Source organism: Macrotis lagotis, chromosome 2, assembly GCF_037893015.1.
Source record: "Macrotis lagotis isolate mMagLag1 chromosome 2, bilby.v1.9.chrom.fasta, whole genome shotgun sequence".
Classification (NCBI taxonomy): Eukaryota; Metazoa; Chordata; class Mammalia; order Peramelemorphia; family Peramelidae; genus Macrotis; species Macrotis lagotis.
This window is the reverse complement of record NC_133659.1, coordinates 7,671,578-7,686,518: the sequence shown is the minus strand read 5'-3', so window position 1 is coordinate 7,686,518 and position 14,941 is coordinate 7,671,578. Positions and strand designations below refer to the sequence as shown.

General features: G+C 52.8%; 1 pseudogene; it reads right to left on the bottom strand.

Annotated features, from left to right (window-relative positions):
* Positions 1-2,904: 2,904 nt before the first annotated feature.
* Positions 2,905-14,233, bottom strand: LOC141511066 (DLA class I histocompatibility antigen, A9/A9 alpha chain-like; annotated as a pseudogene).
* Between the last annotated feature and the right edge of the window lie 708 nt (positions 14,234-14,941).

The following is a 14,941-nucleotide window of genomic DNA, read 5'->3' as shown; positions in this document are numbered from 1 at the left end:
GCACCCGCCCCGCCCCCCAGCTCGGGCCGGGAGCAGGCGGCGTAGAAATAGCGCAGGGAGTGAGAGCCTGGGGAGGCCCCGGGGTGCCCGGCCGGCCGGCTGGCGCTCTGCCCTGCCAGGAAGCCGAGCAAGCAGCTCCTCTGGGCCCCGCCCTAGACTTTGCGCCCCCCTCGCCCCCAGCTCGCGTCCGGGCCCCGGGGCTCTGCTCCTTCCTAAGGCCCCCAGGACGGTGCCCCCATGTCCCTCTGGCACCGCCGCCCCAGCGCTCCCCATCCTCACACCCCCAACTGAGGATGGGCAGGTTGCCCCACCCCCCCGCTCCTTTCCAGAATCCCCTGGCCCTCCCCCCATACCCCAGCGCCGCCCCTTCATCCCGATCTCCCCTCCCCTGCCCCGGGCCCCCACCACGAAGAGGAAGCGCAGGGGGGCCTCCGTGGGCCCCCAGTGTACAAAAGGAAGACTCCTTAACTTTGGATTGGCTGCGCGGAAACCCTGTTGCCCAATTGCCAATGGAGGGCAGCGGACGTCACTGGTATCCGGGCAGAATGGCCTCGCCCCCTTGAGGATTTCCAAACAGAACGTGAGCTGGAGGCAACGCCGGCTTCAGCCTCAGCATCTCTGGCCTGGTCCCCCGGCAGCCTCGGACCCGACAGGCGGAGCCCCCCGGCCCCCCGCATCGCTCCGGGACCACGCAGGCCTCGGGCTTCCCCCTGAACCCGGGTAAAGGAAGCTCCCACGCTCCCCCCAACCTCTGCTGCCCTCCCCCTGGGGGACCCTCTCCGCCTTGGGAATCAGGAAGGTTTCTCCACGCAGAGTGGAAGGAGTCAGCGGACTGAAGAAAGCTGTGAACTGCCGGGGGGGGGGGCGCTGCCCCCTGGGAAACTTCTCAAGGGCTCTCTGCCGCTTCTCAAGGGCAGACTCTGCTCGTCTATCACTTCCCCGGATGGACCCCCATTGTGCAGCCAGACCCCGACGCTTCTCTTCCTATACGGTTGGGCCGACCCCAGGGGAAGATGAACACCCCCATAACTGGCGTGCAAGGAGTTGCCTTCATAACGCCTAAGTTGCTTAAAAATCCTATTTAAGCCCACACTGGGACAGCACACACTGAATTTCCTTCCTGGGAAAGGAGATTTTTACCTGGACCTTTCCCCGTAGAGGACTCCTTGGAAGCTGTGAACCAGGACTCCCCAGTTAGAAAAATCCAGAAGTTGGTGCTCCCCAGCCTTGGCGAGGTAAGGTCTTATTACTGTAATCATGTGGACAATTGGAGCCCTGTCTGCTGAATCCTTACTTCAACTTGTGTCATCCTCTCTGGAGTTTATTTTCTGTGTTTCTCTCTTTTTATGACTCCCTTTTACTGTCCTTGTTTTGCTAATTATACCATTAATAAATCTCAAATCTTGAGTGTGGACCGTGCTAATTATGCCTCACAAATCATTAAACCTCAAGAAGATGTCCCAGGCCTAGCGGATAAGTGAGAGACTCAACAATAAAGTGTAAATCAGACCAGAAAATGGAATTTGTAATCAGAGAAGACTTTGTCGCCCCCAAGAAGGAACACGGATGTGACTCAGTGGATATAGCCCACACACCTAAAGTCAGGAAGACCTGAGTTCAAATACTCAGATGTTCACTGACTGGGTCACCCTGTTTGCCTCAGTTTCCTCAGCTGAAAAATGAACTGGAGAAGAAAATGACAAAGCACACCAAATTTTTTGATAAGAAGGTGCCAAGGAGTCAGACACAAGTCAGTAAAAAACAAGTGGGAAAGGATTAATTGTTAACATGGGGAGACATGTTTCAGAATAGGATTGCCTCTAAACTGCCTGAAACATGAACATGTGATATTCTTTTCAGAAACAGAACCTGGATGCATCTGGCAGGATTGTCCCTGTTTCTTGTTCCATCACTCCAAAGAGGAAATAAAAAACTTCAAATGTGATGGAGACCATAAAATTAATCCTGGAGAAGATCATAGATAATCTCCTTTATTTTACAGATTGAGAAATTAAAACCAAGGATGTTCAGAGATTTGTCCAGTCATAAAGTTAGGAAATAGCAGAATGGAGACATGAAGCTCCATCTTATCATCCCAAATTCCAGCCTCTCTCACCCCATGCTGCTCTAGAGACAGCCCTGACCTGAAGTTCCTCTGGTGAAGGACACCTCAAGTCTTCAAATCTTTTTGGAGTCAGCATGATGTGGGAAGGCAGTGAAAGAGCAGAATAATTCAGCTTCTTATCATTTTCTATCAGACCAAATCTGGATCCCTCTTTCTTCCAGAAGAACTTAAAACAATTCTTCCCCCACCAAAAAAAATTCTTGTCATTTTCCATTGTGTTTCTCTTCTCCATAAAGAATGTCTGATGGGGCGGCTAGGTAGTGCAGTGGATAAAGCACTGGCCCTGGAGTCAGGAGCACTTGGGTTCAAATCTGGTCTCAGACACTGAATAATTACCTAGCTGTGTGGCCTTGGGCAAGCCACTTAACCCCATTGCCTTGCAACAACCTAAAAAATAATAAAAAAAAAAAAAGAATGTCTGATCACCCAGTTTTCTTGAAGACAAGAGACAAGTCTGTAGGTTCTTCCATTCTTTCAATGACATTTCCCCTGTGAAAGATTAGGATGAAGTTCTATCAGCCCTTCTCTCCTTTGGTTGCCAACACTGTCCTCCTTCAGATCTCCTATGCTTTCCCACCTCACACCCTCCCCTAATGAGTAATTCTGTAATTCCCTACCTTAGTCAGACAACATCTGGAATATCCTGTTCACCCTGGAGCATTACATTTTAGAAAAATTTTGGACAGTGTGTGCAAGGACCCAAGTGGAGAAGGAACCAGAGGACTTGCTAGAGAGAACTGATGGGAAGAATTGAGGATGTTTCCCTGGAAAAAGAGAAGATATAGAAGGGATGATCTGATTGTCTTCAAGTATTTGAAGGATTATTTGGAAACAGACTGTCAAGGGCTATGATTCTTTTACTGATTAACATGATGGTGTGATGAATCTAATAATAATAATAATGATATAATTTCTAGAGATCCTTTTTTATACAGGCAGGCTCTGGACTCAGAAAATAGTCATTTGATTTAATTGTGACAGGTCCTGCCTTTTTCTCTGAATTGTAGTTGATTGTGTTAAGTGAAGTGTATCAGTATAACTTGTACTTTGAAGACACTCCAAAACTATCCAATCAGTCCAGCCATCCCCACAGAACTCCAATTTGGATGGTCACAAGTAATGTCACTGCTGTATTGGTCCAGGCTCAGCTTGGGAAGATCACTCAAGGGCCAAATTGATCATGAATAAAATATCTGAGCAAGGGGGAGGGAGCTCCAAGGAACCAAGGAATCCCAGGATTTGCAAATTGGTTCCTTGTAAAGAAAGAACACAAGTTGCAATTGAGAAAGCAGGGGTGGCCATGGGAAGAGAAAAGGGGAGGGAAGGAGAAAGAAAAAGTAAATGTGTCAGATCACCTTATATTTAAATGAAAATATGGTCAATTATTTACTAAAACTGGTTTAAAACATTTACAAATCTCATACAAAAAACACTATTCATGAAATATGATATGTTGACATTCAGATGCTTGACGTAGGGGGAAAAAGTCCATCTTGTTATGTGTAATAACTATTTTCATTTCTCACTTCCAGGATAATGACTGAAGCATTTGACTCCAATATCCCCTAAAAATTCACCTTTGGGCTGAGATGAAGAATAAAAAGCCCAAAAGGAGAAGTCTTTGGAAAGTTGTAAGCAAGCAGAAATGGGAGGCTAAGAAGGGAGGCTGCTCCACAGTCTGCTTTCTTGCTGAAAGGGATTCTAGAGGGGGTACCCTCTAGAAAAGGGAAGGTGTTTGCACACAATGTTAAATGATGGAGATACAGAGAAAGGAACAGTAACAAGATCAGCAACAGTAACACTCACTTTTGTGGAGATCTTACTATAATGTGATTGACACTGTGCTAAGCCCTTTACAATGACACCTCATTTGATTCTTTTGATTTTCCTCATTTCACATCACTAAAAACAAGACAGGTCTCTAACCTCATCATTTTAAGCAACTTAATGCTTCCTTATAATGAGAAAAAAAAGATGTCCAAACATATCATGCGCCTCAATTAATAAGTGTAGATAAATGTGATTTTAAGGGTCTATTAAAGCTGAACAGTCTCAAATATAGTAATTTAGGTGGACTCGTCCCAGTTAAATGATTTTCAGGAAAGGGGGTACAGGCCAAAAATATCCCATCCCTTGAAAGAGAGCCTCATTTTAAATCTTAATTTTGGAAAGGGTTGTTTAAAAATCACATTAACAGATTTAAAATTTAAGTGAGAAAGCATCATCAGAAGGAAATCTTGTTCTCAGGGGTAAACTCTTTAAAATAAAGCTGAAATTTTAATCAAGGAAAACCACAATGTGTAAAAAAAGAAGCTAGAAACTGACATTTTGCCTGGTGTTACCCTGGACCTGTACTAGTTTACTTGGACCTGAAGGGGAGGATGGGGGGGAGGAAGACTTAGCTTGCTTGACTTCTTCTGGGCCCTTTCTTTTTCCTGCCATCTTTCTTTCCACTGGTTATTGTTACTGAGTTTTTATTGAGTCCTCTCTAACCTGGGGGTGACAAAGCAGCCAGACCGAGGGTCAGTAAATCAGATTCCTTTCTTGGCAAGAAACCAATTTACAAATCATGGGATGACTCCATTCCTTGGAGCTCCCTTCCCCAGGCTGTTGTGGAGGCAGCTATCTTCTACCAAACGATCAGAAGTGAGTAGGGGAATGATAGAAGAATCAGAATTGGCACTTGGGTGATCTTCTCGGGCCAAGCCCATCATGGGCGGGACAACCCAGTAATGACATCACTTGTGACCATCAAATAGGAGTCCTGTGGGAATGACTGTGTTGACTGCATTACAAAGCTTGGGGACTGGATAGAACAAGGCAGGTTATACTGATCCACTCCACTTAACACAAGTCCCATTGAGAGCAGGATCTGTCTCACTGTTTTCCCAGGTCCAGAGCCTGCCTATGAAGAAAACTCTAATATTAGCTTCATTATCTATGTGTGTGTTTGTACATATATCATCCTAATCAATATAAATCATGTTTTGATGCTCCCTTCTTTTGATCAATAAAGGTTGTGTCCTTAATAGACCAATGATTTAAATAAATACATATAAATCTACAAAACTTATTAATTATAGACATTTACTACAAAATGCAAAAGATGTACGTGGTTACTATAGGACAAGGGAACAACTCCCTTAGCTCTGGTTGATTCCAGCCAGGAGACATAACTGATTGTCAATTATGTAGCACAGGGTGTTAACGCCTGGACTCCAGAGTCACCAGATGGGCAGTTTTCCTTTTCCGGAAACAGCATTACATGGACATAGTGTCAAGAGCATTCTATCAATGGGTGTATCCCAGGCCATTACCCCAGAACCCTTTTCTAGACATCCACCTTAGCAGTCCTCAGATTGCCACACATGCCATTCTGTATTATTGCTCTGATGACAGTTCAGACCGTCATCCTGGGAATCAAAACACAAAACAAATCATAGTGCCAGCAATTTGTCCTTAGGTAGCAAAAGCTCATCATTAACTAGAAGCTAAAGCATAAGTACAGATAGAAAAACATTGCTATTTGTATGAATCATAAAAACAAGGTGAACATCTCTAGGAGAAAGTCTTAGCTCAAGGATGGCAAATCTCATCCAGTTTCTTAGGTCAGTGTCTACATCAGATATCAGCTCCTTTTTATCCTGAGATCTTTGGGACAGCAGTCTTGGCTGCTTCAGAGCAGTTTGATTTTCAAGGTAAGGCCTCCTGTGGGCTCCACAATTCAAGTGGTTCGTACCACCCTTTTAAGGCGGCTCAGGTGGATTCAGGGCTCTACTCCTAGTAGTGAGGATGGTGAACAGGACTGCAAAAGGTGTGAGAGTGTGAGAAAAGTTGATAGTCTCTGATACTTCCTGTGTGGACTGGACACAATATTACAGGAAGAAGCCTTTAGCTGCTGTGCCTCCAGGGTGGAGGATTTTTTTAAATCTTCTGATGTTTGCTCATTTTCCCAGTCTAGGATTCAATTTTAGTTATTTGTTAAGGTGGGGCTCTGCTTCCAAGATGGAGGACACATTCCCAGGTTTTTGAGGATTTTTTGCAACTGTTTTCAGAGATACTTCTAGGAACCTACAAGTTTTCAATTCCTCCAAGGTTTTAGGAGAGGTTATGGTAACCCTCCTGGCTTCTGCTCTGGAACTGTGAGAGGGTCCCTGCTTTGCTGGGGCAATGAACTCTATTGTTTGTCTTGTCTTCCTCCTGAGACTGGAGTCTTAGACAAATAGAGTCTTGCCTCAATGATAGCAAAGAGACCTTTACAATCTCCTGCCAACCTCCATGAGATGAGAGTTGCAGAAGCAGCTGCCAGTGGCTGATTCAGTGGTTCTAGAGGACTGCTCCTGGTCTGCAGGAGTCAGATCTGCTGAGGCCCGCCCTGGACTGGGCTCCACTCTCACCCCAGGGAAGCAGTTTTTCTGCTGACCTTCCAAGTTGTTCTTCACAATCCCTGGGCTGAGAGGTCTGGGAATATTCACAGCTGCCATAGATCCATTTGCCCAGCCTCCTGTTCCTGGATGGCTGGGGTGACTCCCTCTGGCAGGGTCCGGGCTGCCCTGTGGGGCCTTTCTAACCTTGGCGGATCTTCTAAGTTGTCTTGGGCTGGGAAGTGGTTTCACTCCATCTTTTGGTGGGGGTTCTGCCTCTTTAGAACTTGGTTAGAGTCATTATTTAAAGATATTTGGAGGACTTTGGGGGAGAATTTGGCTGAGTCCTTGCCTTGACTCCACCCTCTTGACCTGAAATAATTTTTTTTCCTAAGAAATATTTCTATTCCAGAGGCAGAAAACTCACCACTACCACTCAGATGTAAAGCTTGATGGAGATTGTGGAAAAAAACTGAAGATTCAAGACAAAGATCCATTTGGCAGGTTTCTGCAGCCAGAATAAGCTCCTAGGAGTCAGTGCAACATCCAGTGGGGGGGGGGGGCGCATTTCCAAACATATCTGACTCCTTACTGCTGGTGTCTCCCTGCAAAGTGGGGCAGGCCCAAAGCAAGAGGGTGGGGTCTGTAAGGAGGCAGGTGGCCTTAGATAAGGTGGGGGGAGGATATTAAGGGGGCTGCCCTAGGGAGTACCAGTAGAGTGATGGACCCCAGTGGCTAAGTCAGGGGAGAGAAGCCAGAGGTTAGCAGCAGCAGAGCAGGATTAAGGGGCCTTGTGTTTTCTTTCAGGTCCCTACCAGGCCATCCTCTTAAGCTGATCAAAGACAGAGTTAGGGAGCTCCTCAGAGGTCCCTCTGGCTTCCAACCTCCCATCATTCTGAAGGATCTTCCTCAACATCCCCCCCATCATCACTCCATCCTCTCACAGATCCCCCCTTCCTGCTTTACCCTAGTCCTCTCCTTCCAGGGCCTCAGAGTCTCACCTGTGGCTGTGAAAGAGACCTCAGAGTCCTGGTCACTGTCATTGCCTGGAGACCAAGGAAGGAAATCCTTCAGTTAGGGACAAACTTTCCAGAATCAGAGATGGGATGGGAAGAGAACCCCAAGTCTTCTCCTGTACCCATGACCCAGCTCCTCTGTATCAGCTGTTCACTTACCTGCATCTGGAGCATTGGCTTTTCCTCCTGGAAAGAAAAGAAAAAGTCCAGTGAGGAGACCGTTCCCATGTTGCAGAAGTCACTGGTTTGCTCTGGAGACACAGCAAATGGCACCTGAGGTTGCTCCTCCTGCCCCCTGCCCCATTCAGCATCTAGATCCAAGAGGAAGAAGGAAAAGAGGCTCCACAAGTGGGCCTTTTCCCACCTCAGGTCCTGAATCTGTGGGTCTCTATGTCTGCTCTACAGCCCCCAGTTGGGGTCACCCAGTCTCTTTGGCAGAAATCTCCAGATCATTCCTGATCCAATGTGAAGCAGTCCCCCCAACCCCCAACCTCAGACCTTCAGGCACCCCCAGAAAAAGACTTGCTCTATAGATCTGTTTATCTAGTGGGGTCTTGGGGCCTATCAGTCCCTGAGTAGGGAAACACAGGACTTGGGGACAGGAGGACAAGTTGTCAGGTCAGGGGACCCCAGAATCTACACTGTGCCCCCTTCTGACCTGCTCATCTGAATTCTTCCTCCAGATCACAGCCCCAGCCATGAAAGTAGTGAGGAGGAGGAGGACCCCAGCAGTGACCCCCAGGATGATCCAGGCAGAGGAGGACAGTGGCTCTGAAATGGGAAAGGGAAGTGAAAGGCCCTTCCCCCTCACTGGCTTAAGAGTCCCTCAGCCCTTCCACTGCTCCCCAAATTCCTCCACCTCCCTTGGTTCTTTGAGGAAAGGATGGCCTTCTCCCAGCCCCTCCTCATTGTTCTTACCCATTTCTGGGTGTGTAGCTCCCTTCCTGGCCTGGGGGCACCCTCTCAGTGGTCCACTTCTGGAAGGTTCTGTCTCTCCCAGGCCTGTTCTCAATGGACTCCATGTCCTGGAGCTATTCCTTCTCATCCTTCCAGCCAAGTCAGAGAGATCTCCAATATGTGGAAGTCCTGGGCCCCCACACCTCAGGGTGATCCTTTCCCCCCCATGGGGGGGGCAATGTGGCAGGTCACTCGGGCAGAGGGCAGGTCTGGGGGCAAAGGTCAGAGGCATTGCCAGGGTCTCCCTCCCCCCTCTCCTCCTGGAGCAGGAGGACAGTACTTCAGGTAGGTGTGGATGCCTGTCCTTCCCCCACTCCCTCCAGCCCAGGGACAGCGTGGCCACACAGGGTTCCCCACTCCAATGGGTGCTGACTCCGGGCCCGCCCCTCCATCCCCTAAGCACTGTCTACAGGGTCCCTCGTAAACTCTGGGTTGGCACCTTCGCCACCCAAGTTTCCCTGCTCCCAGTGATCGGGGTCCACCTGGACCACCAGCTCTATCCCTGACACCTGAGGTTCCTCCTGCCGATTTGTGATGTAGGTGTCAAAGCCTGCCAACTGCTGACTTTCCTCATAGCCACTGGAGATGAATCTGACTCCCCCCTCCCCCCAGCTCAGGCCAGGAACAGGCAGTGGTGAAATGCTTCAGGAAGACTTGGGCACCCAACCCAGGGTCAGCACAGGGACTGTGTAGTACTGACCCAACTGACCCATATGGGTGACCAAGCCCAGGGTTGACCCTAATCAGGCAGGCTTGGACCCCACTGTTGCACTCCCGCAGTAATACTTCTAAACATCTCTGATGACTTGGGAGTGACAGACACAATGGGGGTGCTGAGGAATTGACCAGAATGACAACAATTTGGTTGCCGAAGCTCAGGGGGACCTGGGGGCCTCTCTCACTGGGCATTTCCCAGAATGAAATTATTTCTTCCAAGAAAATCGTTCACCCTCTCCCCACAGGTTTCTCTTCACCCACCAAGAAAAACCTGCAGACCAGAATTCGAACATTTCTGAAATCAAGGCAGGAGGCAGGTGGCAGGTGGCTGAAGTTGGTCTTCCAAGGTTTGAGAAAGGCCCATCTGTCCTGAGCTGCCTTCAATGACTGAGGGAAGGTGAGGCAAGTGATGGCAGCCCTGTGAACACTCCCCCACCAAGATTTTATAGCACAGACCAACCAGGATGCCGGAAGTTTCATAATAAATCACACTATCCACCATTAGACAGGGAGGTCATAGGTTGATTGGAAAATGCTGTGTTTTGGACAAAGTCATTGTGGGAATTATACATTTTTATTAGAGAGATTTGGTCTTCATTTCTTTTTTGTCAATGGGAAAGGGGAACTAAGAGGATGAAAAAAATCATTTCTATTGATTCATAATTAATTTGAATTTTAAAATTAAAAATTTTTAAAGTCCAATAAAACTACAAAAATCAAAATAAAATAAATCCCATAAAATGGGAAGATTGTATGAACTGATGCAGAGTCAATCAAGCGAGCAGAATCAGAAGAATAATTTATACACTGGTTACAACCTTGTAAAAAGAAACCATTTTGAAAGTCTTAAACATTCTTTTCAATACAATGATTAGTAAAAATTTCCCAAAGACCAAAAATGATTTTTCACCTTGGGAAAGAAAGATGATGGAGTAAAGATGCAGAATAAGATGTCCAAAGTGAGGCAGAGAAATGAGTTAGTTGGTTTAAATTTACTTCCTTGTTAAAAGGGTTTGGGGAATAGGGTTATTTGGAAGTTGGTAGTGAGAATGACATGAAAAAAGAAAAGAAAGAAAATATCATCAAAGAAGCTCTGAGGTTCATAGAGGAGAGCAGAAAGAAGTTTAGAGACAGAAAACATATTACCTTGGTCATTGTGCTGTTTAACTCTAGACAAATTCATCACGTGAAAATAAGTTAAATACAATCCCTAGAAATGCCAAATGCAATCCATTTTCTCATCTTTGTATAGGGGAAGATCATGTTTATTTTGTTTATAACTGCACAAAAATAAAGAGGCCAAGGGCACATGGTGCCAGCTGTCTCTATTCTCAAAAACATTGCCTTTTGGCTGGCATAAACCCTGGGGATCATTGCACTCCCCTCAGATTTCCTCTCCTCTCTGACCCCTTTCTAAATCAACCATGATATTGAGTATGGGGGAGAGCAGTAAGGAGGTGGCCAGGGTGGGGCCAGGAGGGGCTGGGGGGCTCACAGGGGCCAAGACTGGGAGAGAAGCCAGAGGTCAGTGGGAGCAAAGCAGGACTGGGAGAATTGGTTTCTTTCTCAGGTCCACACCAATATAGTCTCTCAAGATGAAGATGAAAGACAGAGTCAGGTAGATCCTCAGTCCCCTCGGGCCTCTAGCCTCCCATCATGCTGAAGGGCTGGTCTCACCCCTCCCCCATTCTCAGACACACACCCCCTCAGCCTTTCCCCAGTTCCTCCCCCTCCCAAGGCCCCAGGGTCTCACCATTAGGTGAGAGGGAACAGTCAGAGCCCTGGTCACTGTCATTGCCTAGAAATAAAGGAGGGAAACTGCAGTCAGGGACAGTCTCCAGAGCCAGGGGATGGGGGGAAGGAACCCCAAGGCAGGCCCCTGGGGGCAGCCTCTCCTCTGCTTCCCCCATCTCCATGGCTTGGTCTCTCTGGACCCACCCCTCACTCACCAGCAGCAGGAGCATAGGCCCTTCCTTTGGCACCTGGAGGAAAAAAAAAAACATCCAGTGAGGAACCCAGGAAAGGAGGTTATGGGAAGGGCTCAGTATCCTGAGACAACAAATGGCAACTGAGGCTGCTCTCTCTACTCTACCTCCCAACCCAGGCCAGCAGATAGATCCAGGATGAAGAAAGGAAAGGATTGCAAATGCCCCCTCCCCCATCCTGCATCTGTGGTCTCCAAATCTGGTCTATAGCTCCCCCCCCAGACCCCCAGCTCCTTTGGCTGAAATCCCCAGATTCCCTGGGACCTGAGGCTGAAGCCCCTCTCCCCCAGCCTGTGGGACCACTGCCTTTGCCCCCCCACACACACAGGTCTGACCATCTGGAGTCTTGGGGCCTGTCTATGGGGCCCTAACATGGGGAATAGAGGCTGTGGGGCCAGAGGGCCCTTCCAGGTTGGGGGGCCCCTCCAGGGTGGCCCACCTGAGCTCTTCTTCCAGGTCACGAGCCCCACAATGACTGCAGTGAGGAGGAGGAGGACCCCGAGAATGACCCCCAGGATGGTCCAGGTGGAGGAGGGTGGAGGCTCTGAGGGGAAAAGGGAGGTGACAGGCCCTGCCCCCACCTCCCTCTGCCCTGCTCCCAGCCCCCCCCCTCAGTGTCCTTACCCCATTTCAGGGTCAGGGGCTCCGCCAGGCCCTGGTGCTGGACTCGGCAGGTGTAGCTCCCTTCCTGGCCCGGGGGCACCCCCGTGGTGACCCAAATCTGGAAGGTTCCGTCTTGCCAGGCCTGGTCTCAATGAAGTCCGTGTCCTGCAGCTGTTCCTCCCCCTCCTTCAGCCAAGTCAGAGAGATGGGGAGGGGTAGAAGTCCTGGGCCCGGCACCTCAGGGTGACCTCCCCGAGGGGGCCAGTGTGGCGGGTCACTAGGACAGAGGGTGGGTCTGGGGGCAAAGGGCAGAGGCGGTGTCAGGCTCTCCCTTCCCCTCCTCTCCAGGGGCACGAGGCGGGGGGGGGGGGGGGGGGGGGGGACATCCGATGAGCCAGGCCCTGAGGTCCCGGTCCAGCTCCCTGGAGGCCGAGGAGACCGAGAGGCGGCTCTGCTGCTGGTGAGAGGTGGCACCAAGGTTGGGTCATCTCTTCCCGGATCACAGGGCTGGGTGGACCAAGACTGGGCACGGACGCTGGGTCTCGCGCCTTCCCTCCTCCCACCCCGTTCCTTCACTAGAGGGAGGGTGGGGTGGCCTTTCCTCCCAAGGGGACCTGGCCACGTGCGCTTCCTCCCTGGCTCCTCGGGGACCTGGGGACCCCAGGCTGTCCCGGGGGGAGGGAGCGCGGGGAATTTTTTGCCCCGGAGCTGTACGCGGGAACCTGGGGCGGAGCTGCTGGTGGCGGGAGCGGCTGCCGCGGGTCTGCCACGGGCCGCCCTAGAGGGGTGCGGGGGGCCCGGGGGAGGCACCGGGAGATTTCCCGCGGGGGGGGGTGGAGAGAAGACAGGGTCTCCGCAGGCAGGAGCACGGGCGGGTGGGAGACCTGGGAGGCGGTGGACTCCAGGGCCGCGGGCACGCCGTCGAGGCCGTCCATGGCCGGCCGCCCGCTCTGCTCCTCCGGGTCTCTCTTGAGAAGACAAGTGACTGCAGCCCCCCCCCACCACCGTCGCTAAACCCTTCCCCCCGCCCTGCACCTCCCTCTGCCCTGCTCCCAACCCCCCCCCCCCCCAGTGTCCTTACCCCATCTCAGTGTCAGGGGCTCCGCCAGGCCCTGGTGCTGGACTCGGCAGGTGTAGCTCCCTTCCTGGCCCGGGGGCACCCCCGTGGTGACCCACGTCTGGAAGGTTCCGTCTCGCCAGGCCTGGTCTCAATGAACTCCGTGTCCTGCAGCTGTTCCTGCCCCTCCTTCAGCCAAGTCAGAGAGATCGGGGAGGGGTAGAAGTCCGGGACCCGGCACCTCAGGGTGACCTCCCCGTGGGGGCCAGTGTGGCGGATCACTCGGGCAGAGGGTGGGTCTGGGGGCAAAGGGCAGAGGCGGTGCGAGGCTCTCCCTTCCCCCTCCTCTCCAAGCCCTGAGGTACCAGGGGTGCCTGGAGGTCCGGGGTGGGGCTGAGGGGGAAGGGAGGGGTGTACCTGTCCTGGTCGGCGCCCCATCTGCAGGTGCTTCTGCCCCCACGGAGCGCACCTCTCCTCCAGGTAGGCTTTGTCTCTCTCTCTCTCTCTCTCTCTCTCTCTCTCTCTCTCTCTCTCTCTCCTACACTCGCCGCCTCCAACTTTCGCTTAGAGATCTCCGCCTGGGGTGGCGCCGCCCCGCACGTCCAGGTGTCGCTGTCCAGGGCCAGGTAGTCCCGCCCGACGTGGGCGAGTTGGTCAAACACGCGCAGGGGACGCCGTCGGGGGAGGCCTAGCAGGGGGACGTGTGCTGGACGGTGTGGACGCCTGCGGCCCCCGCCCACCCGGGGCAGCCGGGCCACACTGCCTCCCCCTCCGTGCCCCGGGCCCTACCGGGAGGCGCCCCCGGAGCCGCCCCCATTCCTCACCTCCCGGCTCCGGTTGTAGCAGCCGCGCAGGGTCTCCAGGCTCAAACCGAAAGTCCGCGCCTTCTCCTTCAAGGCGCGCGTCTCCCGCTCGCAAGACTCCGGGTGCTCCCAGGACTCCGGGTGCTCCCAGGACTCCGGGTGCTCCCAGGACTCCGGGTGCTCCCAGGACTCCGGGGGCTCCGAGGACTCTGGGTGCTCCCGGTGCACCTGCGCCATCCGGGCCGCCCGAGGCTCGGCCTCGGCCCCGGGCCGGCGCTGTCGAAGAGCACCATTTCGCGGAATTTCATGTAACCCACGGCCACGAACACGCCCCCCCCAGCTCGGAGCCGGACCAGCCTGTGGAGAAGTATCTCAGGGAATGGGAGCCGGGGCGGGGGGGGGGTCAGGCGGGAGGGCGGAGACCCGAACCCGGGCGCCCCTGGCCCTTGCCCCACCCGGGGGGGGGGGGCCCTAGCCTGCTTCCACCCCCTTGATCCTCAGCCTCCGGGGCTCAGAGGTCACCCCGCGGCTCCTCTGGCCCCGCCCCCTTCGCCCCCACCTCTGCTCCGGATCCCGGGGCTCTCCCACTCACCCGCAGCCCCGCATCGTGTCCGCACCTGCCCCAGCCTCGTCCCCCCCTCATTACCCAAGCGGGCCCCGGTTCTCTGTCCCCGCCCTCGGATCTTGGCCGTGGCCCGGGGGCTCTGCCTTTTCCTAAGCCCCCCCCAGGACGGTGGGCCCCCTCCACCCGCCCCCCCCCGGCCCCGCTGCCTCCATGTCCGCTGCAGTCATCCCTCCCAAGCCCCACCCCTCCACGCCCTGGCGTCCAATAGCAAGTGGAAGGCGGCACGCGTCACCGGTGTCCGGGCAGGATGAGCCGGCACAGGTTCCGAGAGCAGAAGCGAAACTAGCCCAGGGGGAAGCCCCCGCCGGGCGGCCTCGGACCCGAGCAGATTTCCCCTCACAGAGCGGAAGGGGTCAGAGAACTGGAGAAACCTGTAACCTGGGGGGGGGGGGCTGCACCGCCCTGTTCATGGCCTCCGTCCCAGCTGCGATCAGCCCAGTCTGGCAGTGACACAAAGGCCCCTGTTGCTGAGGGTTCCGCCCCCCTTGGGCTGCCCTCGCCCGCAGGCTCGCCAGGGCTGTCTTCTCCCTGGGGCTTGGCCGCTTCTCTAGGGCACACCGTGCCACCTGTCACTTTCGGGACTCTGCCACCTTCGTGGAGCTAAACGCGAGGATCCTCTTCCCCCCAGGCAGACGCACCCCCCCATAACGGGCACACAGGGGCTTGGCTTCCCGCCTGCTCTGCTTACA